At 30.6% G+C, this 27,425-nt stretch overlaps 1 long non-coding RNA gene across 4 annotated transcripts in view; it reads right to left on the minus strand.

Moving 5' to 3' along the window:
- Window positions 1-26,796, minus strand: part of LOC109540488 — a 28,740-nt gene extending 1,944 nt beyond the window's left edge. The window contains exons 1-2 of one of the 4 annotated variants that reach the window (XR_007281794.1): window positions 25,631-26,754; window positions 34-25,415 (exon numbers count right to left, since the gene is read on the minus strand). This is a non-coding gene — a long non-coding RNA (uncharacterized LOC109540488). Of the gene's footprint in view, window positions 1-33 lie in introns of all 4 variants that reach the window. The other 3 variants (XR_007281795.1, XR_002172199.2, XR_007281793.1) reach the window with 3 other exon arrangements.
- Window positions 26,797-27,425: the final 629 nt, after the last annotated feature.

The raw sequence follows: 27,425 nt of genomic DNA on the forward strand, positions 1-27,425 counted from the left end.
TAAATTTATGCTGTATATTTTGCTGTAAAGAACCTCTTGCAACCACCGACAACGCCAAAATGACTACTAAATTAATTCGCAATGCAAAGAAATCAAACGGTTTTCAACGAAACCAAATTTAATCGAACGAAACCAACCTGAAATATCAACATTTTTGTGAGGAACAATTGACCTTCTACCACTTAATTTATTTAAATAAAATATAGAATAAAAAATGACTGATTTCAATCACTTTGATTTTTTCGCGTGTTGGCCCACCACCCTCCTCTGAAACTGTTTCGAAGACATTAAATATTTTGTTATACACCGTTTTCATAAGAAGTAATGATTCCGCAGATTAACTGAAATTTTCATATGAAATTATAACAGGTTTATACAATATTTTAGACACTCGTTTTGATTTGATTTGTAAACTTGTTGGAACTTACACGAATCATTATTGTAAAAAGTCAAATTCGTAATTATACGTATAGTAACAATAAAATAGTATATCTTGTAATTGTTTGTAATTTTCTATGCGCGTTGGTCCACCATCCTCCACTGTAATTTAGTTCACGTCGCTTTTATTGTTTGTGTTTTCGGTCAACTGCATTATTAATTTGGTGAATTTTTGGTTGTATGTATTTAAAGTCCGTATTATTAGATTAGCGTTATATTTCACATCACATTTTTATTTATTACTTTTCCTTACTTTTACTTTATTTATACACAAATCGGCGCAGCTCTTCAAGGAATATTTTTGTATTCATAAGCAACGGGAAGTTTTTACAATTTACCTATACCAAGAGTATTACATTTTTTACTTATTCACCTCCTATTGCATAATTCAAGTTCCTGGTTAAAAGATTTGAATTTTTGATATGTCGAACCAATATTTATTCTTCGCAGTTTTTGCCCCTCTTAGCAGTGAATTATTTCAAGCTAACAATCCGAACGTAACGTAATTATTTAATTACACGGTAATATTACGTTGGTGTATGTTCAATATACGCTCACTCACTTCTCTTCTTCTATACCTTAATTTTTATTCCACGTCGAAACATAACCAGACTCATTTCAACTCATTTCCTGGATGAACACCTAACGTTTTCAACTCATATTACTACGTTCTTCTATCTCACATACTTATTGCAATTATTTTTAATGTTTTGTTCACTTTCTAAACTTTTCAACCACTTGTTTACTTTTCCTTCGATAACATAACACATTTCACAAGATTTTTTACCCTATGTTGGTAAGTGCGCTCCTCACAATTATGCAGCTTTATTAGCATTCGTTTTGCATTACAATTAACTTCCAGGCACATTTATATTGAAAAATAAACTACAACACTTTAGGCTAACCGCTATTTTACCCACGATATTCATATTCTTCTTTCACCATATTTACGTATGTAGATCCAAATTTATTTTGACCTGTATTAGCGCACTCAAACCTACACTTCCAGTTCATACATTTTAAAAGTTGACTTTTCAAAATTACCATCCTTTATCACCTTGTACGAGCATACCAAAAATTATTATCCGCCTTTCTACCTTTCATTGTAAGGTTCACACTACTGTTTCTCACTGTTGTACGTCTAGTTCTCCATTTTATACGATGAATTCTTTTTCTACAAACTTCCACCACAGTGCCACATACCTTTCTAACATTTTTCTTCTTGTCTACAATATAATTTTTTTACCCTAACAGTTTTCTTTAAATACGCATGACACTAACCCAACAAGAAAATACACTTTTCATACCACTACCAAAAAATGCTGGTTTTATAAAGCTGAACTTATGTGATAAGTTACCGGTTAAAATTATACCATCCTAAAGCTTATGTTTTGATATTTGCTTTGCCTTCCACGCAAACTGTGCTTTTTTCCACGGTGTTTGTTTCTCGTATATCTTGCACAATTGATCATCAAATGCAAATCAAATCATCTTGCACGACGCAAAATAGGAACGCGGAACCTTACATTCACACGTTTTCGCGACGCGTATGTGGAGCGGGCTTAATAGACCGTATCTTCTGGGTAAACTCGTAACTCGTAAAATCTCCAAATTAATAACGTTTCCTATGCCTTTATCACTCGTTCTGTTTATTTAGTGAGTCGTCCAAGTACCTCTTCTCACATTTCGGCATTTTATTCATCGAGCTCATTTATGGGACTGTTCCATTCATTTAAATCTAATTGTTCTTATTAAGGCATCTGTTAATCTCTAAAGCTCCAAAAAACACAGAAATTATTTTTTCTTATTCTTAGATAGATGTGCAAATCGGGTATGCGAAATTATTGCTTCATGTTTACCAAAGGCACTCCAGGTTTACCAATTTAGACGTTGGTCCCATTTCACGTTATACTAAAATTTTGCGCTAACCTTTACTTTACTTAATCTAAACTTTATTAATTTTGAAATGATTTTATATCACTGCAAATGTTCCATTTAACAGAGTTTTTTCTTTAAATGTGTTATTATTTTCAGCCTTTAGCACTTGGTTGTTGTTTATAACCAACTTAAAATCTTGTTAAATCGGTGCGTAGCTTTCAAGAAAAACGGTTTTGTTCGTTATCACTTCTTCTATTTTGTATCTGAGCATCTGCAAATAACATAAACCTGTGAAATTAGTAGAGAAAGATTGAGAGCTGATTATAAGTATTTAGTATTTTATACATTACGAAGCGCAACTATCCAACTACTGCTATAAAAAGTTTATTTATTTATATCAGCCGATACCTGCTATGTAACGACAACCTTTTTAGTGTTTAAATCACTTTTTTGTCAATGCTCTCGAACATCATAATTTTACATCTAAGCTCGTCTTGGAGTAACACGTGTTTACCACTTTACCTTCTCTTCTATATTTATTAGATTATATAAATTAACAATTCCTGTTCGATATTTTTTCAACTTCATCAATTTTTAAGTTACCCTAGTGTTTTGTTACAAATCCGTTTTTATTTCTGTATGTTTTTTATAAAATTGATTTCAACACATATATTACTTACTATAAAACCGATAACCGATCTATTCTTATAAGTTGCTGCAAACTTATTTGTAGCAAACTAAAAACAAACAACGTAGTTTCTATAAATCGTAAAATCGATAAAATTTCTTTCAGTAAACCATTTTTTCCAATTTTTTATGCCCACGATTTGTAATATTATTTTTTTCGAGGCAAATATTGTTCCCACCAAAACATTTCTTTTTTAATTTTGACCAAATTATCATTTTTATTATCTATTAGTTTTATTTTATATAAATGGACTTTTTCACTATTTCTTCCGTTCGGCATTTCTTAAACAATGCACCTTTAAATTCCTCACCCTACCACTTTGTCTGCTTCGCCACCATTTTCAGTTTTCTATACTTTTAACTGCATTACGTTCGCAAGGTTTGTTTTACTCTTTTAGTTAAGTTTCTTCGACTGACCACTTGGTTATTTTATTTTATTTCAAAGTAACCGTGTTTTTGCTGCAAAACCGTCTTACACTTTAGGTGTTTATATTTTTCTCCTAACCGATCTGCAATAGATACTTGTTTTAAAACTTTTTAAGCATATTCTTTCAGTAAAACCGTATTAAATGTAACTAAACTTTAAACTCTCAGTCGAGCACATAACAATCGAATTTTGCCTCAAGGTAACCATTTCATTTCTGTATTTTTATTTACTAGTGGTCTTGACCGATGGACCTTTCAAGATAAATATAATTTAACTTTAAATGATAACCGAACCTATTTCAAATTACTTTTCTTCCCGAGATATGCAGTGTTTGCTATTAAAAGCTTTGCATTTTTTGTCTGCGTTTCACCGAATTACCTTTTTATTGTTTGTTTTACAATTTGATTGTAATTTATTTACCGAACCATTTTGTAATGTCAGGTTTCAGGGTAACGAAATTATTAATTTAAACCGCAGATAAGTAGATAGGCTAATTATTTATATATTAGCTTTCATTATTATATCACTTCACACAAGTTCAACTTCTTGACCCAACCTTTATTTCGTTGCATTTGCCTTCAAAGGTTTACCCAATTACTTTACAATTATATTTGTATATAATCCTTTTCAATATTACAATTGTCTACCAAAAAGCCGTTACTTTTTTGTATACCTTTAAGCAAATCTCATTGTAGTGTTTTTAAGGTATTTAGTTGAAATATGCACGCAACCGCTATTTACCCACATTTTGTTTGGAATTAATCACGCTATTGCCGTATATATTTCCTATTTTTACTATTTTCCGCTAACAATAGTGTATGACTTCGCTTTCAAGGAAAATATTTTATCTCAGCATACCAGTGTTTATTTAAGTGGACCTTTTTGATCATGAGTTTACCGCCCTTTTGGCATTGTAATATTATTTCAGTATTATGTTTTTTCAACCACTTTGCAATTGCATATTTTATCGGAGTAACTATTTCATCGGTGCAAACTCATTTTATGATGAGTAAACAATTTCTCTTTAAGATTTCCATATCATTCCTACAAACGCATATTATTTAAGTAGATCATCTTTACCAAATTAGCTTTCCGCAATTTTTTATGTAATTCAAGTTTCAGTTTTATATGCAACATCGTCCTAATTAGATTTCTTTTCAAGTTATCACGTGCTGTTATCGTATGCTGTAAGACTGATTCTGTTCTTATACACTTTCCACCAAATTATATTTGCCAAGTTTGTTTGTCTGTTTTCGTTTAGTTTATCGCCGAACCAATCGAATATAAAATTTCGCTTCAAGAAAACCATTTTACAGCTAAAAGCCACTATTTAATTAAACCCTCTTCATCACTTTTTTACACCTTTTTACCATTTTTAGATTATCTTCAGTTTATTTTTTACTCAACAACTTGTTGTTGAACCATATTTATTTTCAAGCTACTCAATATTTGCGATAAAACCGTTCATTTATGGATACTTTTGACCAATTTATCATGTCAGTCTTTGTTTTACCTGCTTAGTTAAGTTTTTCAGCGAACCACTTTGTAATTGCATTTCGGTTCAAGGTACTACTTCACTACCGCTTTACCATTTCCTCGGTGTTTGTTAATTTATTTCCAATAACGTTTTGTCATTTACCTACTTTATTTCCGCACATTTTTTTCAACGTGGCTACAAAACCACGTTTCGTTTCTGCCTACTTATTACTAATTTCGTGTTGGCATTGGTGTCTGCATTAATTTTTTAGTCTCTATTTTTCAACCAAACACTCCGAAATTTGACTTCTCTTGAATATAACCATATTACGTCTGCTACCGCTTAGCATTTAAACATCCCTTCATTACCAGTTTACCTTCAACATTCGTTAACAACGTAAATTAAATATATCTCGTTTACCCAACCATTTTTAACTTAAGGCTCTTATGAGAATAACCCTTGTTTGTTTCAAAACCGTTTTTATTGTTGTATATTTTAAAAAACTAGTTTTAGTGCTTGCTTTACTTTTTCATTTTACTCCGCACCACTTTCTAATTGCATCACTCAGTTTAAGTTTAGATCTTTTCTCGAACTACTTTGCGTTTGCCGTAAACCATTTTTATTTCTGCAGCCGCTATTTCCTTACTTTGCTTTCTCATAATTTTTTTATTTCGTCACCCAACCACTTTGCTGTCATATATTCGTTTTGTTCCTGCAAACCTTTTCACTATTTAAACATAGATCATTACCAGCATAGAATCTCAGCATTCGTTAATTTACCTCGAAACTGTTACCCAACCGCTTTCCAGTCAAATTTATTTCGAATATAATTGTCATAATCAATTTGTAAGCTACAAAACCGTTTTTATTTTCATATACTTATATCACAGTATATATACAGTGTATATTTTACCTTTTTAGTTATACATAGTTCGTAATTATATTTCGTTTCAAAGTAATTATGATAAAACTACATAACAAGTTTTTCTTCCAACCATTTGTCAGAGTATTTCGTTTCAAGTTGGTGATGGTATTTTACCTCTAGATAACCATTTTATTTCCGCTTCAATTTACGTTCTCCGCGTTTCTCTTATAGTTTGAAAAAATATTACCATTTTATTCCTGTAAAATCGTCGTAGTTACCCAAACGTTCTGTAATCTATTTACCACATCATCCGTTACAAAATTTAATTTCGAATTGTTTACCTACGCTCTTTCTAGTAAATACTCTGTTTAACGTAGCCATTTAGAAGCTAAATCATTTTTATCCTTTCATCAAATTGTATTTTCAGGGTTTGTTATTTTTCTCAGTTTCGTCTTTTACTCAATTACTTTGAAAGTGCGTTTCGGTTTAACGTAACCATTTAACGCTTACGAGAGGCCGTATTTAATTCCACCTTCTTTAACAACTTTTTCTTTTTACCTTTCCATTGATCATTCGACAATAAGTTCACTTTTTATTTAAGCAGATTTTTTTTCACGGGAAGTTTTGCTCCGATAAACCGTTCATATTTTGCCGTACTTTTGACCACAGACAGTGTGTTATGTTTAATTTAATCAACAAACCAATCTTCAATAGCACTTAATAATTTAAATCTACAACTCTGTATTTACCTAGTACACCTTCTTTACCACTTTACATTTTCTTCCGCATCTGTTACCTTATTTAAGCTAAATTATCCTTTGGCCGTTTTATTTAACCACATTTATTTTCAAGGTTTATGTAACCGTTGCCGTTCGCTTTAATTTTCCACCTAACCAGTTTGTAAGTATATTTCGTTTTAATGGAATCATTCTACATTTTCAGTTGATTTTTTTGGATACGCTACTTCGCATTCCCATTTTTCTCAAGGTGTGGATTGTTTAATTTTAATATACGACTACTTGTCGATATCCATTTTATTTTATTTTAATTTCTTAGCTAAGCATTTTATAACTGTATTTAACATCAAGGTAACCATTTTATTATTGCCTACCGTTATAGATTTACGTAAATATTTTTTGCTATTTTGTCTTTTCATCATTTCCTTAATTTTTAATGTTTTAATTTCTTACTTTGTAATTAGTTTTTGTGTAATCGTAAAGCCGTTTTTATTTTTGTACACTTTTGGCCAAATTGAGTGTGGAGCGTTCGTTTCATTTTACTCGTTTTAAGATGCGCAACCACTTTGCTAGTTCAATATAACCATTTTATTTCTGTGAAATCGATATAAATTTTTTAAGATTTTTTCCGATTTTCCCAATTACTTCGTAGTTCTAATAGACTTCAAAAAACCCTTTTATTGCTGAAAGTCGTTATTGATTTCAGTAGATTGTTTTCATCCTTCAGAAGCACTAGTCTATACGTTAACTTTAAATTGTTTACGCGACCACATTAATTTAATTTAACGTTAATATGTGCATTCTACGTCTACTAACCCTTACATATTTAAGTATAACTTCTTTACTAATTTCGCATCACAAATGTTTTTATATAATTTAACTTTAGTTGTTATCCATCTTCAAAATAACCTTAAAAAGTATAAAGCGCATATACTTTGCTATCAACTCTCTCAACCAAATTAATTTGTTGTTTTACCTTTTCATTTTAATTTTTCCCATAAATCTCCTGTAATTGTTAACCACTTGGTATTCTGATTCGTGAATAGATAACCGTTTTCTCTCCCTAAACGTGTATTTATTTAAATATACTTTTTTTACTAATTTTCTCTTTCCGCAGAATTATGTAATAATATTTCAGATTACTTAATCAGATCAGTTAATCACTTTGTAAATGGCACTTCGCTTCAACAATTTCATTACTGGAAAACCCTGTTATTACTCTTCTTGGTTACATTTTTAATCAACCACTTTGAAAGTGCATTTACTAATAATTACATTTTAATTATTTTCCTAACTCCTTTCTAATTATATTTCTTTTGAAGATAACTACTGTTCCCTATAAAACCGTTATAATTTTGTTATTATTTTGATCAAATCATATTTTCAGTGCTTGTTTTCCCTTTTTAGTTTGAGTTTTACACTTTCTCATTACAATTCGCTTCAAGGTAATCGATATACATCTGCAAACCCCTAGTTAAGTAGACGTTCTTTATCACTTTACTTTTTTGCAACCATTATTAGTTTATTCACGTTCGCTTTTTTATTTAACCACATTTCTGTTCAAAAAAACCACTATCTCCTACTAAACCGTCTATATTTTTGCATATTTTTAGACAAACAGTCTTTGTATTTCCTGTTTTACACATTTTATAATTTGGCTTCACTATTGACGAACAGCTAGAAATCCGTATATAAGTAAACTTTTTTAAAACTGTACATTATTTACCCAACTTTTTTTATTTCCTCTTATTCTTTTCCGTTTCTATAATATTTGTATTTTCAAGATACCTAACCATTGTTTCCTACAGACCCGTTTTTTGTATTCTTTTGACCAAATCATATTTCATGAGTTTATTTTCCTTTTGATCATACGTTTTATACTTTGTAATTACAATTCGCCTCAAGGTAATCTTCTTGCATGCCCTTTTATCACTTTACATTTGTTTAAAAGCACCTATAAAACTGTGTTTATTTTTGGACACTTTTGACCAAATCACCTTTTCAGTGATTGTTCTACCGATTTATTTTATGTTTTTCCTCGCACCACTACTGATTCTTCAACTTCTGCACACCCATGTTTTATTCTGCAGTTGTTATTTTATTTGTATTTGTCATTTAATTTTGTTATTAAAACATTTCGATGGTTTAACAACTAAATTATTATGAAAAAACTTTTAATTAACTAAATTACTATGATGGATAATTCAATGATATTTCTTTTCAAAACAAGAAAAGCTTCTTTTATTGTACAGCTTTTTACCTTTGTATCCTTTTAACCAAATTACTGCGCTTAATGTAAATAAATTTGGTTCAGCGTTTGCAAATCTGTGATTTTTAATTGTAAGTAGTCTTTTTTAAGGTTTATTTGTTTACTAGTTTACATATTATTTTCATATATTTCCGTTTTCGGTGCTTTATTCTTTAATTATTAAGATACTTATTTTATTGCTTAATAACCGCAGTAAAGATTTTAAGTTAATAACATTTTACCCACCACTTTAGAATTTAACCCCGCTTTAATACAACCACTTTAGTGAGATAAAATGAGATTTGTTTGTTGTCATATAAACAACCACTACTTTGTAACTTTGAGCAATTCATTCTGAGATACCAATTCTTAGCTGTAAAAGAATTCTGAACGAACCCAACCATTTTTTAGAACTTTCCAGTTTCAGTGTTTCTTGTTTAGTTTTTTTATGGTACAACTTTGTAAATGCGTTTTTGCGTTTACTCACTTTACAGTTGACCGCTAAGTACTTGTAAGTCGAAGACGTAGATTATTTTGTCTAGTTTTTACCACATTCCTCTCGATCAACCGTGCAAATTACCTTAATTGGGACCCTACATTACTAACTCGTTTGTTCTTGTCTTTCACGTTCTTATTTCCTGATTTTGTCAATGTTTATTACTTTCAAACATTTTTACCCAGTTGCTTGACACGATTCTATTTACTATTACAGTGATTTTACTCGACAATATTAAATATTTCACTAGACCTTTAACAAATTTGCAATCTAATTAAATTTGATTTAGTTCGTTAATTTGAACTTTAAGTTCGTTTAACCAGCAAAAGCGTTGCAAATGTAAGATTCAAATTCTTCACACATGTTTGTTTTTCTAAATATGCGAAATTATGTGAACTATTATATATATTCTTTTGCCGAAGTTGTCAACCATAATTTCTACAATGTTATTGTTTAAGTAAAAAATATGCGGCAACGTTGTGCGAATTCTGAATGTTCTTTGTTCCAAACTGTTTATAATATCTATAAACACGGGCATATTTGTATCCAATTGTTCAGGCACGAAATATTTATTAAGTACACATCTTGAGTAAAACCTTCTGGTGCGCATATAATTTTTTAAGGGCCAGGCGATTCTGAAAAGCGGCGAAAAGAAGGTGTTCCGGGTTATTAGCCTATTGCTGTTTCAAACTATAAAATTCATTTTAAAATTTGGTATTTCAATTGCGAATAAAGTTCTAGTAAACTGTGAAAAAGTGTTGTGTGAAACATTTAGTACTAGAAAATTGAGAAATTCCCTTTTCGGAAACAATGGATGGTAAGTGATAAGTCTATACTCAGTTGAAAAGACTGAATGCATATAATTTAATTACATTTAAGTTTTAAAAATTGTGCCGTAGTAGGTAACTCTTCGTTTGAAAAATTAGTCATAAAACCACATCATAAATAAAATGTTGCAGGGTTTGATTTGCAATATTAGATAAATATGTTTAAGTTCTGGAAACGTGGACTTGATACCATTTTGCATGTTTTTTCACAAATAGATTGCATGACATATTAGCTGTATGTTCATTTTTGGCATAAAAAATGTAAGCCACTTGTATTAAAATATTACCATTTCTTTTCTAAGACTAATCTTAGCATATATTGGCATTTCCGATTGAATATCTGCAGGATTCTTGATATTTGACCATTTTAACCCATAAGTTCAGCCGCAATTATCTTGCTATTCTAAGTAAAATCACTCAAGGTAAATTAATTGACCAAGCATTTGCTGTATATAATATTTAATTGTTTCAGTGTTGATAGTTTCTTTCAGCGGTATTAACTTATATTTCAATTGAAGACGGATTTCTTTTCAAAACTTTTCAAAATATTCTTCTTGCCGTTTGGAGATATTCAAAAGCAAAAGCAATTGAAGCAAATATATAATTAGAACTACTAAAATTGTTCGTAATGTCACCTTGTAGCTGCTGCCATAACGTTCAATCGAAAATCTTTATTCGGCATTAATCATTAAAAATAGCGATTAATATAATCGCAAAGTATTGTGTAAAAAATCATTTCTAATTCCATTGACCTCAACAACCAAATCGTTTAAATGTGTATTTCATTCATTTATTTCAAGGAGTTCAGATATTTTTCGGGATAATTCATATCCTTAATAAAATTCGGAATTTGGCATACCAAATAATGTTTTCAAGTATATTTATTTTCTTTCCCGCACTTGTCTTCATTCCGGGAATTTTGTAACTTATACGCTCGCATTGGCTTTTCTAGAGCCTCCCCAAAGGTCCAATATATTGACCAATATGATAATACAATTTGTCTTTTAAGTAATTGCATTGCCATTTTTACTAATTCGCAGATGAATTGATTACATCAGTCCTTGCAAGTAACTCTTATTAATATCGACATTTTTAGGAAGGGTGTATTTTACAGATACAGATTCATCCTTGCTCTCCGATTTACTTACATTAATTTCCATTTAAATATATTATCAGCACTTCTGATCGTACATGTTTGATTAATGATAATTTTAATAAATTAAATAAATATTTTTCGGAACAAATTGTTTTGAATCTCGGATGTGCCGAGCTCTGTCAGCGTAAATAATTGGGTTTACTACCTAAGATGTGAACTTAACCAGGAAAATCTTATTTCTGAATCATGGATGTTTCTCTCAAATCTACACCTTTTCTTAATTTTTAAACCTGTATAACAACCTATTAAAAAGTTAAAACCTTAAATCGCTTTTTTTAGATTCACTATACATTTTCGTCGTCTAATAAACCTTTTCAATTCCAAATGCAATTGCCCAATATCTATTAAGCTCACACCTCAACATTTTTCAACACAATTTTTTAATCATTTTTCTCATAAGTTGCATTTCTTTTACTATAAAGGACTATATTTGTAGTTTTACCTTAGAATTTGTTCTTAAATTCATTTTTATTATATCCTCTTATGCGCTCGCGCTTTTCTTAATGCATTAATTAATATTCAGATTATTTCGCGCTGTTTATAAAACCCGCGTTAAAAGCTGTTAAATATTTCGGCAGTCAATTGTAATGTTTCATACAATTTTCTAAAAAGTTTAAGCCCAATTAACATAGAACAGTGGGGCAAACCATCTTTTTATTAATCCTCACATTCCAACAAATATAACTGTGCTGTTTTATCGTTCGCTTAAATTCATCTTGATAAAATATTGCTTTCTTTTGATTCATTCTTATTATCTCTGCGAAACAACTGTTAAGATATAATTGCTAAATAATTAACTTTAGTACTTTTTTCGCAATATCAAGTCTATAAATATATTCATACCACATCAATGTATGTATAATTCTTTGAATTACAATTTATTTTTTACAAGTATGTATTTAAATTGTTTAGTGCGAAGTCGGGTATTTATTTGAAGCTTTGGCATAACATAACGTTTACATATATTTTTCTGTTTTCAACTTTTATTCATCATTTTCTGCTAAAATTTAACTGTCATTAACAGTAACAGTTTTTCATCAATTTATTTGTAGATATATTATGGCACATTTTTCGTTTTTGAGTTTTTTCAGAGTTGTCAAGTTCAGACATATTTATTATTTTTATGTATATTTCTATTGTGTCATATGACCATATAGCTTATATGTGATTTACCTGCATGAATACACTTTCAAAGTGTCTAATTATTTCTGGAAGGTGCAATATAGTTCATAACACTCAGAAAATAATTTTAAAATTATATTCTAGTTGGTTTGCTATTTATCAAGCCATATTTATTGCTGATACGCTTTAGTTATACCTCATACATCACTTTCATGTCTTCATCACTTTAATTGCTTGTGTCTAATGTAAATTTAACACATTAATTACTATAGCTTATTCCACCTTTTTTAATAGAAGTTATGTATATGTGCTTTAATACATGGGATTTTAGTCGTTGTTCAAAGTCAATTACTTATTTCTCAGCGCAATTATCCAGCTTATTACGCTGTATAATACAATATAAATTCATTCAGATTTGAAATACTCTCTTCTGTTCATTTTACGCTAATTGTTCGTGGTTATAATTTAATACCTTCAACCTATTTGAGTTATTACAATATAATACACCTATAATTTTAGGCAAATAGAAACATTTATATTTTATGTCCGTGGCATGCAGAGCCCATTGAATAGCGTAGGGTTAACATAAATGCTATACAGAAAAATTTCATTTTTATCTAATTAGTGGTCATTCAGGCGCAAATAAGCCACAGAAAAAATCCTGTCTTAGCAACGCTTTAATTAATTTAAAAGGATTTAAAGAAACTAGCTCAATGCATTCAATTCAATACGAGTGAGATAATATTGTCAAACACAAAAGTTGTTAAAGAAAACAACACCCAAAATCAGGACAGTAACCTACACACAAAGAGGACGAAATAGAAAATGTTCCCATATTAAAATTAATAAATATCTCAAAAGCGTGTTTAATTAAAAAAAAAATGGATGACATTGATAATATTTCAAGGTGCTGAGTTTAATTGTGGAATACTCGAACCAAAACATTGAACATTCGCAATATCGTGTACGATTATCGGCACTTGGAATTTAAATAACCTTAACTGCTGCAAATCTAAGAACTCCAAATGCAAATTATCATCGAAGAAGCACTTATTGTAATTTTTATTAAATTTATCGAATTGAATTATTTGTGTTCACACTTGTATCACAAGTTTATGTTTAAATAGTAAAAAAACAACTAGCAACATAATGACACACCAAATACTTAATACTCTTTTTATTGCCCAAATTTGACTTAAATTTATTTGCGTCTGATATGTGCAGAATTGAACATTCAATGTATTGGTTCTTGTTCCTCGAAAATACTATTTGTTAATAGTTTACGTCTGAAGTTCCACAATAAAAAATCCTAAATATAAACACATATTTCAAATTAATATGGTGATCTAGCAAGCCACTCTAATTAGATCATGTTTAAGCAAGCTTTATTATGAAAGTAGTTTATTTGGCTTTATATGCGCAAAGTTGATGTAGAAAAGCTTTTGTAAAATCATAAGTCTATATTTACAGATTTTAGATAATAATCGCATATCACAACCGAATAAAATTACTTTCCGGTAAAACCCATGCATTAACTGCACATACATATGTTCCAGGAATTTAAATGTGAGCTAATGAATGAAAATATGTTTCTACCCCAATATCAACAACAAAAATACACATTTTAAATACAATATATTGCAAAGATTATTATTTTGCTGAAAATTCTAAACACTGCAAACTGCAACCAAATCGACCGACGAGATTTCTATGAATCCGAAATTTAAAATTATAAATTGCAATTTAAAGTTAGTTTGGGTTAGATGGTTAAAGAAATATGTATATAAGAATCTAGAGTGAGGGTTTTGAATAAATTGATCTACAATAGCATACAAACAAAATTCATTTTGTTGAACCTCTAAACACTGCCTGCAAATTGAATGTTTAGATAATTTACAAAAGTCATGTTTTGAGCAATATATTTATATTATATTTATATAATATAATGTATATTTATATAAGCAGTGGCAAGGATTTTCTTTAATTTTCTTTATTAATCATTTTATTTAAAACTTTTGCAAATATTACGTTAAAACGTTTTAAGGTTGAATTATAGGAAATTAATAGTTGCATGAATAAAACCTATTAGAGCCGCTAATGTTATCTGGAACTTGACTAGAAATCCTTCAACCGCCCAAGTAAGACCATTTTAAAAGCAAGTTTCATAGATAATAATAAATTAGAAAATGACATTAGAATACATTGAAAATTTAAGATCATGCCATGACAAATTTGAGTAAAAAGTACAAAAGCTCAATAGTGCAAAGTCTTTAAAAGCAAAATGCAAACCAAAAGATCATCGTGCATTTTACTTTCAATAAACCATCAACTCAGTGTTATCATAAACGCCTAATTCATATATAATTAAAGCTTCCTCCAATTAAATGGGTATTAATAGCAAGTTTGTGCAAGCCGAAAAATTATTTCTATTCAACATTTAAATGTTATGAATAATAACTACACACTTACTGATAAAATGCGAGTGCTAGAAATATATAAAACAATTTTTTATGTTATGCTTTAGCGACAATTAATAATTTTTAACACATCAACTAACATCAAAAACTATTTATGTTTGCTGAATCATGCGTGTAGAAAATCGTTGTTCGAATCTACGAATTTAAAATTCCCAAAATTCATCAAAAACTACTAGATCCATTAGTAAAGAGGAAACGCAGTAATGGAAATGTATCAAGCGAATAAATTAAACAATTCTGAAACACCTAAAGCATACAAATATATTTGAAGTTAAATACCATAGCTAATTAAAACGGATTAGTCGTTTAGTCAAGAATGTATAATAACTTCAAAATTATTAAGGCAGACCACATTAAATATAAAAAAGCTATAAAGTATGAATATAAAAATATTATGACAATCATCCCGCAATGCTCTAATGCTGAACTTGGCAAATGACTGAACTTTTCCTTGTTCTTTTACATTTTTACATGAAGTTAAGAAATCTACTTGCTTTTACCACCTACGAGCAAAGCAAAAACAGGGTGAGCTATTTCCAACTAGTGAAATAATACTTTTAACATCGTGTTCCTTCCAAATTCATTTAATTGCGACTGTTTTGAACCTAATTTACGATATCACGCCATTGTTTCACTGTAAACCTAATTAATATTTAACATACGATATTTATAATATTGTGTTGTATTCCCAACCTCTAAATTTTTCAATAAAACAAACTCGAAATCTGCTATCAAGTTCTGAATTTTAACTTTGAAACTACCCTTAAAAAGCGATGCTTTGCAAAACGTTTATTCTAATAAGTTTTATTTAAGGTAATATACTTATGTTAATTACTTCACTGTTAAAAACTTAATGCAAAAATTAAGTCAACATTTACGTCGTTGAAAATCAAGTTTGCCATAATATTCAAAATTGTCGTTTATAATCGGGATACAAGTAACGATAGAAATTTTTTGATTAGTTTATCGCCAAACCATTTATATTTATCCAAAAACGCTTAGGTGGAATAGAAATTGCAGTATTTCTATTTTCTACAATTGTCTTGAAAAACTTCAAAAACAAAACAAGATTTTAACAGTATTTGGATTTCTCACTACAACAAAGTTCTCTGAACTCGTTTAAAGGACATATATTTTTAATTATATGAATAGAAGCCGCAGTCTTTGGAAATAATGAACAACATTGCATGCAGTCATTTGCGGCTATTTTTGTAACCAATTATACATGCACAATATGTATTTATATTATTTTATTTAATATTTTTACTAGTCTCCGGTTTTCGTAATTATTTTATAGTTTATTTGCAGGGAGTCAGTGGAACAAATATTTTTAGGTAGTTTTCGGTATTCAACCTGTAGGTATTTATCTAAAGTACAAGGCATCATTATTTCATTTGATAACGACCATTCACTTATTAATCACATGAAATTGGAAATAATTGATAGTAAAACAAACAAAATTCCGACATTTTTATTACAAACAAATGTTGATTTGTACACGTTGGTTTATTGCAATTTAAAAATTCTCGTTCAATCTGAGTGGTTCCGATTTCAAGATACTGGTTTGCTGGCAAAATGTTTCTTGTGGTCTGAATGAACTAGTGGTGTAGATAGATAGCTATGGCTTGATCCATCTCTAGCAGATTTCGTAAAAAAATCCATCAAACACAATGATTCAGAAGGGCACCGAGCTGTATCACGCCATTATAAAAAAGTCATACCAGTAATTCGGTTGATTTGAAGAGTTGAGTGGCTTGCATCGAAAGAACGTACTATCCAATGAGCTGTTGCAGAAAAGACACAAAAAATCACGCTTTTAATAGAATATTGTTCTTGTTTTTATTATTACTGCAGTTGATAAGTTCAAATGGGCAAATGAACTAATTTACTTTAAATACATAAGAAATAATTTATTATATTGGCAGTCAAGTCATAGCTAAATCCTAATGCCGACTGCCATGAAAAATAAAACACAATAGTATCTGTATAATAACACCTATTGAAATTATTATATAGTTTCCAATTTAAATAAAAACACTATCCAAGTGACCCAATAGTCAGCTAGTATTAGATGAAAATGTCTTTAAAATTTTAGTTTCCAGTGAAGCAACTGAAATGTTTTCTTCCGACGACATCTAAAATCTATGTATGTCAAAACGATAAATTATAGAGGCCAGGGCTTCGTTGAAAACTTAAGGACGAATTAAGACCCTGAACTAAAAGAAAACCAGTTAAAAATAACCAAAACGTGAGTCACAGAGACTAAAATAATAGTAGGAGTATTTCTGAAAATGAATAAACCCACTTTTAGAGTGGTGACAATTTCGTAAACAATTTTGGTTTTTCTACGTATTTAAATCCACGTTTTACTAACATTTTTAAATGAGTCAGTCATTAAATGTTACATACATTATGTTGATAGTGAAGATCTGTATCTGCAAAGCTACCGGAAAAATGTATATATAAAATAAATAGCAAAATGCTTGAGTTACGAAAGTTACTGGAATATAAGGTAAATCTGCGAAAAATCTTCTGGGTGAAGATAGAAATCTGAAGTTCAGTTTGAAAAACGAATATACAAGTAATATTTATGGAACAATTCAAGGAAGTAAAAAAGATAACTAACTACCTATATGGAGTAATGGCAAACAATTCATATAATTAATAAAAGTTATTTTTAGTAATTTAAAGACATTCGACATCAAGACAAATGTTGATTGATTGAACGTTAATGGCTAGCTACATTATAATTTGCAATAAATAACACAAATACGTTTGGCTAAAACATGCAGGTAATTACTGTGCCATTGTAGACAACAGCTAATAAATTATTGATTGATCCAATGGAAAATTACACTGGAGAGATTAAATTACATTACATTTTCTTTAAAAATAACCATTTCTGTATAATTATGTAACTGCAATTATTAATAGAATCAGATTTAAATAAAGGCTCTTATCGCCCACCCTTACTTTAATACGTTATTAAAAATATTAACCTAAAAATACTCGGAGGTAATTTGAAAATCTTGCAATCTCGAATTCTTGATCCTATTATAGTTGAAAGCAATTTCATAATGGGTCAATCTTCTTTTTTGTGATTTTTTCTCATAATCCCAGGAGAATAATAATAAAAATAATCATTTGACCGCATATTGTCGGAAAATAAGCACATTATGATAACTTAGACTGTTGTGTTCGTATTATTTCAATATTTGAACATTGAAATGAAAAAGTTAAAAAGATAAAAAAGGGGGAAGACCTGCAACAAATTCAACCGATTTATGTTCAGTTTAGTTGAGATTTTGTCATTTTTTAGATGGCTAAAACAAATCACTCAACGTTATTATTTAACAAACACGTATCCTATTTAAAGGAGATTAGTTTTATCAAGAAATATTTAATATTAAATTTAAATCTTCTTCATTAACATTTAGACTATTTAATTTTCTTAAATTTTAATTTATTTCTAACGGTTTTTATTAGCAATTATTCCGCTTACATTCAGCGTGAAGTTGTGAAAATAGACAGACATGAAAATAAAAAATACAAACGTTTTCAGTAAACAATTAGTAATACTTTAAATACAAGCGGCATTTCAAAGCAAGTGTTCGTCTTTGTTCGAAGGTGAAATCTTACAAATAAGTTAAATGATAGCGGAAAATTAATAGCGCAACTAACCATCATACAGATACATTATAGTAAACTGCATTAAGCAATTGCGGATGCTCATGTATTGAAATTTACCATATTCTTTAAGATTGCCAAAACGTGAGAGTAGAACGTGATTGTTCGGATATGGTGTCATAACTCGGTATCTCAAATTTTACCAATCTCAAGAAGTATCAACTCTTGGAACAGTCTACTTACATATTTCCAAAAATCTATTTTTTCAGAAAAGCAAATACATTTGAAGTGTTTTTTTCACATCTGGGAAGTTAAGCTAAAACGATCAAATTTTAAATATTTTTGTTTAGATTGTTACAGATATAAAACTAGGAATTGTTTAGTTGATACCTGGCAAATAGCAATCCACGAGCTTCAACGCTTTACATACATATAACAATAGAGTGAAGTGCGATATTAAAAACATTACTATATCAATTAACTAAATGTGAAATTTATTTGATTAGGAACTATTAGAAAATGTACACGATCGACTTAAGTGGACAAAATATTTAAGCAAATATACATAATCGAACACTAATGAGACAAAATATTAGCTTTTATTATTTTGGTAAAGCTATTGAAGGAATTAATTTACTTTCAGTCGTAAAAAAGTACTAATCAATAGTAGTGATTTGATTGCTGGTAATGCATGTCCGGAATGTACATTTTGGAAAAAATGGGCCTCTGCTTTGAGATCCTTTTTTTCCGAATCAATAAACTAGGGTTAACCAAAACATCTAGAAATTGACACAGCAATCGGATTATAAACATCTAACACCGCGACATTTATTATTATACAGCAAGGCCTAGGGAGGTAAATGCAATATAATCGAGATACCAATGTCAAAATCTGATCTTCTAGTAACAACCTGTCTGCATCTTTGCCAGCCGAATACAGCCTAAACTATCTTGTTCTTGCCAACACCATTTCATAAAATGTGTACTTTAAAAACATGCAAAGTGATTTGTGGTGCTTTATGTAAATACTCATGAAATTAATTAGTGATTAATTGAGTTTGAACACATCTACTTATGCATACACTAGAAAGCAGAAATATTTACCAGTATCGAACACAACATTAAAATGTAGTTCTCAGTCGGTCGGCATTTTCATCTAGTCCCCGAAACATTGTTTCACCTTGTAGAGCGATCCATTGCGAAAAGGCATTAATATTAATGCAGTTAGTTCTTAAATGCTACATTTGTGTTGCCGACTCACAGCTCGTGACCAAGTCGCAAAGAATCGCCAAATGGAACCTGGTTAACAAATGTTGCGAGCCAGATCAGAAGCGCCAAGATGATAAACGAATACCTGCATTTCAGCTTATGCTTAAATCTAACTTGTTTGGATATTTGCTTAAATGTTAGTAACTTCTATATTTTTCAATAAAATACACAGCACAAACGCCTAATTTTCCTAATGTTTAAATTTAAATAAAAAAGCTAAACAATACTTCTTTAGTGTGTGAATCAAAATGATTGGTTGCTTAAATACGAAATTATTTTAATTACACAAGAAATCAAGCAGTCTTACTTACTGTCTCTTAGTCGGTCCTTATTTACTCTGCTAATGCAAGAATTGAAGGAAATGTACAAAATAAGCTTGAGAAAATCACAAATTTTATTTGTTCTATAATAGCACTTCTGTTGCTTCATTATATCTTGTTCTTAATGTTTCTTAGTTTGCTATTCAAATTTAAATTTATTTATCTTTAACTATTGGGTCAAAAACTCACCATTTTAAAGAAATCAAGAATGATTTACGCAAAATTATATAAATCTATAAGAGGGAAAGGAATATCTCTCACCACTAATTTATGTAAGTTTTACTCGGATTTTTACTTCTCATATTCTAAATAAATTTAATTAAATTGAACAAATAACAACTGCCTTTCTTCTATGCTTGAAGATATTAACCATAGTACCCCAAATTAAGGGAGTTAAAAACTATATTTTTAGAAACATTCTTTTAAAATATATTACGAAGTAAACTAAAACCTCCTAGTGAGATCCCTGCTTACTATAAAATGATAATCATAATAATTAAATATATCATTATTATTTTATGCAAAACTCAAGTTAAAGATAGCGAGTGTGTAAGTAAACTTTTAAACTAGCGATAAGAATTCATAAAAATAATACATAGATTTCATATTCAAAATATTGTTAGTAAAAATAAACCTTTAGAATAATGGCGATGATAATTATTGTATGTGCACATATAAGGTAATAATTACATTAAAATAGTCTAATAACGTCTGCTTATCAAAGATATTTAATTAAAACGTGCATATGTAAAGTGATGACGACGTGATATTAAAACAATGCCAGTTTTCTGCTGAGCTAAAAATTCAATATACGTAGTGTTAATTTTCAACTCCATATAAAATTGGAATAAAACTTTACAAAGCATATTTAGTTCGACATGGATATAACAAATATATAAGCATAATTACACACGAATAATGAGTACGTAAAATGTAAAAAATGGGTGAAGAATGCATTTGCGTAATTGCAATTCAAAGTTATAAAAAATTAGACAGAACAACAGACAACCAGTTATAGTTAAAAAGAAGTTCAAAACACATTCAACATATCCAAATAAGCCGAGTGGTTTATGTTAGCGGTATAATGAAAATCAATCAAAGAGAACAAATAATAGAAGTTACATTAACAGCCCAAGTCAATGCACATTAACGATGAAGAACTTAGAAATAATTATCTAAATCTGCAGGACTTCATTAAAAACGCCAGTTTTTTTTTCTAAAAGCTCATACATAGGTGAATATGTGGAAAAATGAGTGTGTCAGCCCGAACGAAATATAATATTATGTAAAATTACCGAAGTAATTTTACATGTTGGAAATTCTAGGCAATGTATGTGTATCCGACAATTTATGTCTCCACAATTATAGTAGTAAACTGAAAACTGTTTCGATAGAATGACTGCTATTTAAGACCCCAAGGACGTGAACATTGTTTTTGTGCCTAATTGATTGTTAAACCCAAGTCTCCTAAAATAATTAAACACGGGTTGTAACATGTTAAGATAGAGATAAATGAAAGTTGGCAAACTTAGTAGTAGTTTTATTTTACGGACAAAATTGAAATTAGTTGCAGCTAAATTTAAAGCAGTTATTTGTAGAAAAACCAAACAGTACGGCAAGTATACATTTTTTCAAAACCTTTTCGTTGGGTATTTACTAGTTAGTATAGAAATTAATTTAGAAAAGTTGACGTTTCGATAGCAATTCTGAAATATTTATCGAAATATATTTAAACAAGTGTGTATTAGTAAATTGCTAAACAGTAGATGACAGAACAAACATGTAACAAGATTAAAAATATCGAAATATTTCTAGAGCAAATTATTACAGATTTGTATTAAATTATTTATTGTTTAACAATTTACTAATATATTCCTTTTCAAATACCTTCTGAATCAAGACAGTAAATTTGCTGTCGAAACTTAACTCTAAACGGTAACTTTTCTAAATACTCTTTTTACTAATTGCAATTTTATGACAGCTTAAGCCTAAGTATGTGGAAAGATACCTTCTAGGTGGTGAATTAAAAAGACAAATATTTTCGAGGCAAAATAGCCAATAAAAAATGTTTGAAATCACTATCTATGTATACTTGAGACGGATTATGTAATTATTTTACATATTTAAAACTATAAAAATCGCCTAAATTTTACGTTAGCCTAAATATTGCGTCTGCACAAATATTAAATTAGTAAATGTAGCAATTCCATGGCGAAAAGTTAATTATTGTTAAGTCTAGATATACAGGGCAATGCATATAACCTTATTAAAGTAAGACAGGAAGGCGAGTAGCAATATTTTTCAGCAAAAATGACAAATTGCAACTATCTTTGTTACAGTAACAAGTAAAGATGCTTAAAGTCGTACGAAATAAAGATTTATACGAGACAAAGTAGGAAAAGCCAGAGTAAAATAGGAGAAAACGAGATCATATACTTAACGTCCGGTACTCAAAGCCACCAATAGACACGAGTTTACTCGTACGTTAATACAGAGCGAAACAAAAAAATAACAACAAATCAGAAAACTGTCCACTAGCGTAAAATTCAATCTACAATCAGAATCCCTTAAGACCGTATGCCCAATTGTTACTTCGTTGGCCAATTGCTAAAGTGCTCTTAATTTTTTGGATGGCTCTGTATGCAATAAATTCGTACGCAACAGATATTACACATTATCTTGGCTAGAGCTGGAAATTGCATACAAAGAAACCGCAAATGAACGTATGGAAAACTGTGTCAATTCGTGCCTTGTATTCTTCAATCCTGAAAATGTATTTATGCCGATAATATCGGTTAAGATGGTAGCTGACTTAAAAAGGGAGGCCGTAATTAATTAAACAGATGCTTTTTGTATGTTTTATAAATTAAACATCGTAAATTTGATAAACATTTAAAGTGCCGTATTCGATGGAGACTGGGCGCAAAACTTTGATTAGGTAATAGGATAAAACACTTTTGACCTAAAATAAGTCAGAGATTGATCGCTCAGTTCGAGCTAATTGTAATGGTAAAAACAGTAGGATGGTCTTACTTCAAAGCCGGCACTTCAGATGCATGTGCCACTTCACAACTGGTAGTTGTGGCAAATTGAACTATTTGAGACAAAAATTGTTAATACGGCTCGATTTTTAAAATCGCTTTACTTTATTTTAAAGGACTGGCATTTCATTCCGAATATTCTCATGAATGCTTGCTAAATAAAAGACTAGTGATTTTATTCAAATTTGCAGAATGTCCAAGACGAAATGTTTCAAATCTGGCAGCCGAGGACTCGAAAATTCGAGAATTCTTGACTCACTTGCAAAAGGTAAAGGATGCCCAGGTAAGTTTAAAACTATCATAAATAGGTTGTGACTTGCCATTTGCGCTCTTCATGTTATACTCAACTTTAACGATTGACCATGTTTGCATTTGTAAGAAAATCTTTGATTGCTGATCGTTTATATTTCTAACAATACCCTATTTATCAAGACGTATTATTTGCAGTTGTTATTTCGGCGTACCTAATCGGTTCTGAATGGATGTTTATGGCCGCGGCGTATATTTTTATGGGTATTGTAGTGCGTATATCGAAGTTTTACTCGGGTAATACCTAATGTATTTGTCTCCGCTGATTCTGCCGCTTGCAGGGTTAAAGCCGTTTCAGTTGTCCAGTACTTTTGGAAAGAAGTAAAGTTGTAAATGAAAATTTATATACTCAACAGGTAGGCAAAAACAGTGGGGAAATTGGTTGCATTATTGCATCAGGTTATCTCAGATTGTACCTAAAAGAATGTTAATACCTAAAGTCGATTTCATTTTCTATAGATCATTTTGCGACTTAGTTTATTCGCTATTGAGTTAGTTCGTGTTAAACAGAATGCCGCAAAGTAGTTTACCCAACAACCCAATCGATTACTTAGTCTAAACGCTACATTTTTCATGTATTGCCGCAAATGCGCTTGGGGTTTGTAGAGACGTGTGGTAATGTAAAAGACTAATAGAAACTCATTTTTGTACAGCACCCAAATTTGTACAGTATGTAAATGGCAAAATGCAACGGGATCTGCAGCTCGAAACAGGGAACTCAATGCGACATTTTTCGTTTTCTTGAAAGTATAAATAATATTTCTTCACCTATTAAAATCGTGAATCTAAAGTTTCATTTGCTTGTATTGTAAATATGTCCCATGTTTATGATATGTTTACGCACGAAAAGCACTCAACTTTCAATATAAAATATGTAATATCACGCAATGGATATTACGGCTTCTGTACCTACTCGTCGGTATAAAAAATTCGTATTTTCAAAAAATCTGAAGATAATGTGGGCAATAAAATATCTTTTAAATAGTCAACTTTCCGCCAAACAATTAGCTCGAAAAGTAACACACAATTATAAACTTAGTGAGAAAAAATTTAACTTTGTACTTACTTCTTGACGGCCCGCCCCTATCGAAGATTTAATGGATCACGTCGGGTCGGGTAGCATTTTAATACCTACTTTTAATTCCATTAGTTTTACCTTTAGTGATTCTCTAGAGCGATCACAGTCTGCAGTAGTTACTGCATTTTGTGGGAAAATGGTATATTTTAATAATACTTCGAAGAGTTGGTTTTAGTTAAAAAAATGTTTTTATTACGAACGATGTCATAGTTTGTACAAACGCCATGTTTTCGATAAAATATAAATGGGGGCTACAGAATTAGCATTGTCGTGCTAAAAGGTAAGCACGGTGGCTTAAGCATATGGCAATGCCCAATTGTATTCAATTTAATAACTTTTATTCTGCAAAGGTTATCTGCGAAAATATCAGGAATATTTTCAAAGTCGATACCTTATTGTATCATGTCGATCAATATAAAATTAGTTATTAAATTGTAGGCAATGTTGAGTATGTTTTAATGCTAAACAGATCTCTATATGTCCAGGACATCACAGATTCTATAAACACATATTATATATCGATTGAAGAAAAAAATTTATATTAAGAGGCAGCAGAGGGGGAATGAGTCCGGAGTGAGTAAATATGAACCCGCGCTGCATTAACTTCTTCGACTTCGCTCGAAACGTTGATAAAATCTAGAAAAATGTCTTAGAATGGTCGGCCATCGGCCTATTTAAGGACCTAATCGAAGCAATAGGCTTCTTTCTAAAGTTTTAAATATTTAAGTCACTATTAATCATACCCATACTTATTTCCGTCAACCTCTACGCCATTATAGGATTTTTAATTCTGCTTCGGTAGTGATTATCGATTTCGTCTTGCGCAGCGCAATAGCGCTTGCGCTGTAGACTAGATGACCGCACCCTACCTATCTTAAGGCGCCATTTTGGATTACGGATAGGAACGATGTTTATAACGGCATATGTTGGAATTCTCTGAAATTAATGCAGAAACTTGGTACGTTTTGCGGAGAGTAACACAGCATTTGCAAATTTAGTAGCTAATGATTCTAGAAGAATTCGCAACTACAGTAAATATGGCGTCCATTTGCATTGGCCAGATGCAAACGGAACGCAATATAAGCAGACTTTTGCAAATAATTATTAAAGAAACGTAAATGTATGCAATAGAAATTCGATTGTATCAAAACCTGACTAGGATATGGCGTCGCCAGCTGGCTTTTCTAACTATACACCTCTCACCCATCCTCTTAGCTTGATGACGTGGCGCACTCAGACACTAACAGCATACGCAGCAAAAGAGCACTCACCAATAACTGCACAGTTTTCCCAAAACGGCCGCGCTTTTATACGCTTGTCCCTACCATCTAGAACATTCTCGATATTGGAGAGGGTTCTACGTGACATGGGGTCCGTATTGATCCGTTTATATACCCTTGTTGCCATTTTCTTCCATGTTCTCTCTTTGATTTGCTGCTGAGCATTATCTCGTCTTTGTCATGTCTGTACGCTTTTCTAACGATTCGAGCTTACTGCGTAGTTCCGACGCCCACTTTTGCTCGTTTTTCGTTGCCGTTTACCCACCCAATTTTCACATCTAGATACTTCCTATTGTTAGCTGAACTAATGATTTTCCTATGTTTGTATTGTACAAATGATGCCATAAGTTTACGAGTTGAAAGCATTATCAGTATTGTCTATAAGATTAGGAAAATTACATTTATGCATGTACACTTGCATCATATTACGTTTATAAGCTAACATTATTAAAAATAGAGCTGAGTAGATTGCCGGCATTGAAATTGTCAGTCAGCCCCCAAGTGGGTCTGCATTTTGGCGTAACAATCCTCAAAAAGTCGACCCTAAACTAGCCGTTTGTTTATTTGCCAGAACAGCAGATGCTTCAAGTCATGTGGAATTTTTGACCGTTGGGGGTTTCGGCAAAGAACCGGCTGCAGCTACCCTTTTGGATATGCCTTCGTATCTTCAAAAAAAAAAAAAACTTATGTTGCATTTCAATTTTTTCCAAAATTATTTAGTTCACAATCAATAGCTGAGAATCGAGAAACTATTTTAGTTGAAAACTGCAATGTTGCCTGCTATCAATAATTACGCAAAACAAACGAAACACAAAGCACTGCCAGCGTACCAGATGCTAATAAATCTATGGAAAATAACAAAGTAAGCTAAAATAGGTTGATGATCAACACTAGCCAGCTTTTCTTATTAACTGCTGTTCGTAAATTTTATCGCTGCATAGACAATAAACAAATTTAAATGTTTCCACAAACCAATGTGATTCAAATTATCTATATCTTTACGTAGACTTAAGCGGATGTACATCCATGATAGTACGCGTTCAGAGCGAATTTGCAGCTTTTAAGAAGCAATTGAAATAGAACATGACATTTTAAACAATTGCAAATTAATTATGCGCGTAGGTTTAACATTTTTAACCATTATGCAGAAGGCGCAAAATAATAATTGATGATATTTGTTGTCAAAGGATCAATGTCTAATGTTATTCTTAGTCATAATTCTTTTTTTGTTAATATAATAATCAGTAATTTTCCATTACATTTGAATTATTTTTTGAAATACTAATTATTTTGGGAACCAAAGTATACCTACGTTACTTTATTTAGATTACATTTATATTGATAGAAGTACAACTTCTCATTACAGCCATGGTGTAACTAATGCTGGTGACTCATATAAACATCTTTAAAAAATATTTATCTATTAAAAACCGGTCAGAGCTTTGTTTTGTCATTTATTGCATAGAATCCAGGGATTAGAGCACCTTATAGGGAAAACATGTTAATTGCTCATTTTTATGAGCAATTCGACATTTACCAACTAAACAATGATCGAATGATCTCACTAGTACGTGGTACGTCCACGCACGTTGAACCTGTTACTATTTTAACATGTTGTAACACTCAAACTTAGTATGAATTAATAATTTCTTTATAAAAACTTGTT

Source organism: Dendroctonus ponderosae, unplaced genomic scaffold (assembly GCF_020466585.1).
Source record: "Dendroctonus ponderosae isolate FM_Combo_2020 unplaced genomic scaffold, Dpon_F_20191213v2 Dpon_F_20191213_6, whole genome shotgun sequence".
NCBI lineage: Eukaryota > Metazoa > Arthropoda > Insecta > Coleoptera > Curculionidae > Dendroctonus > Dendroctonus ponderosae.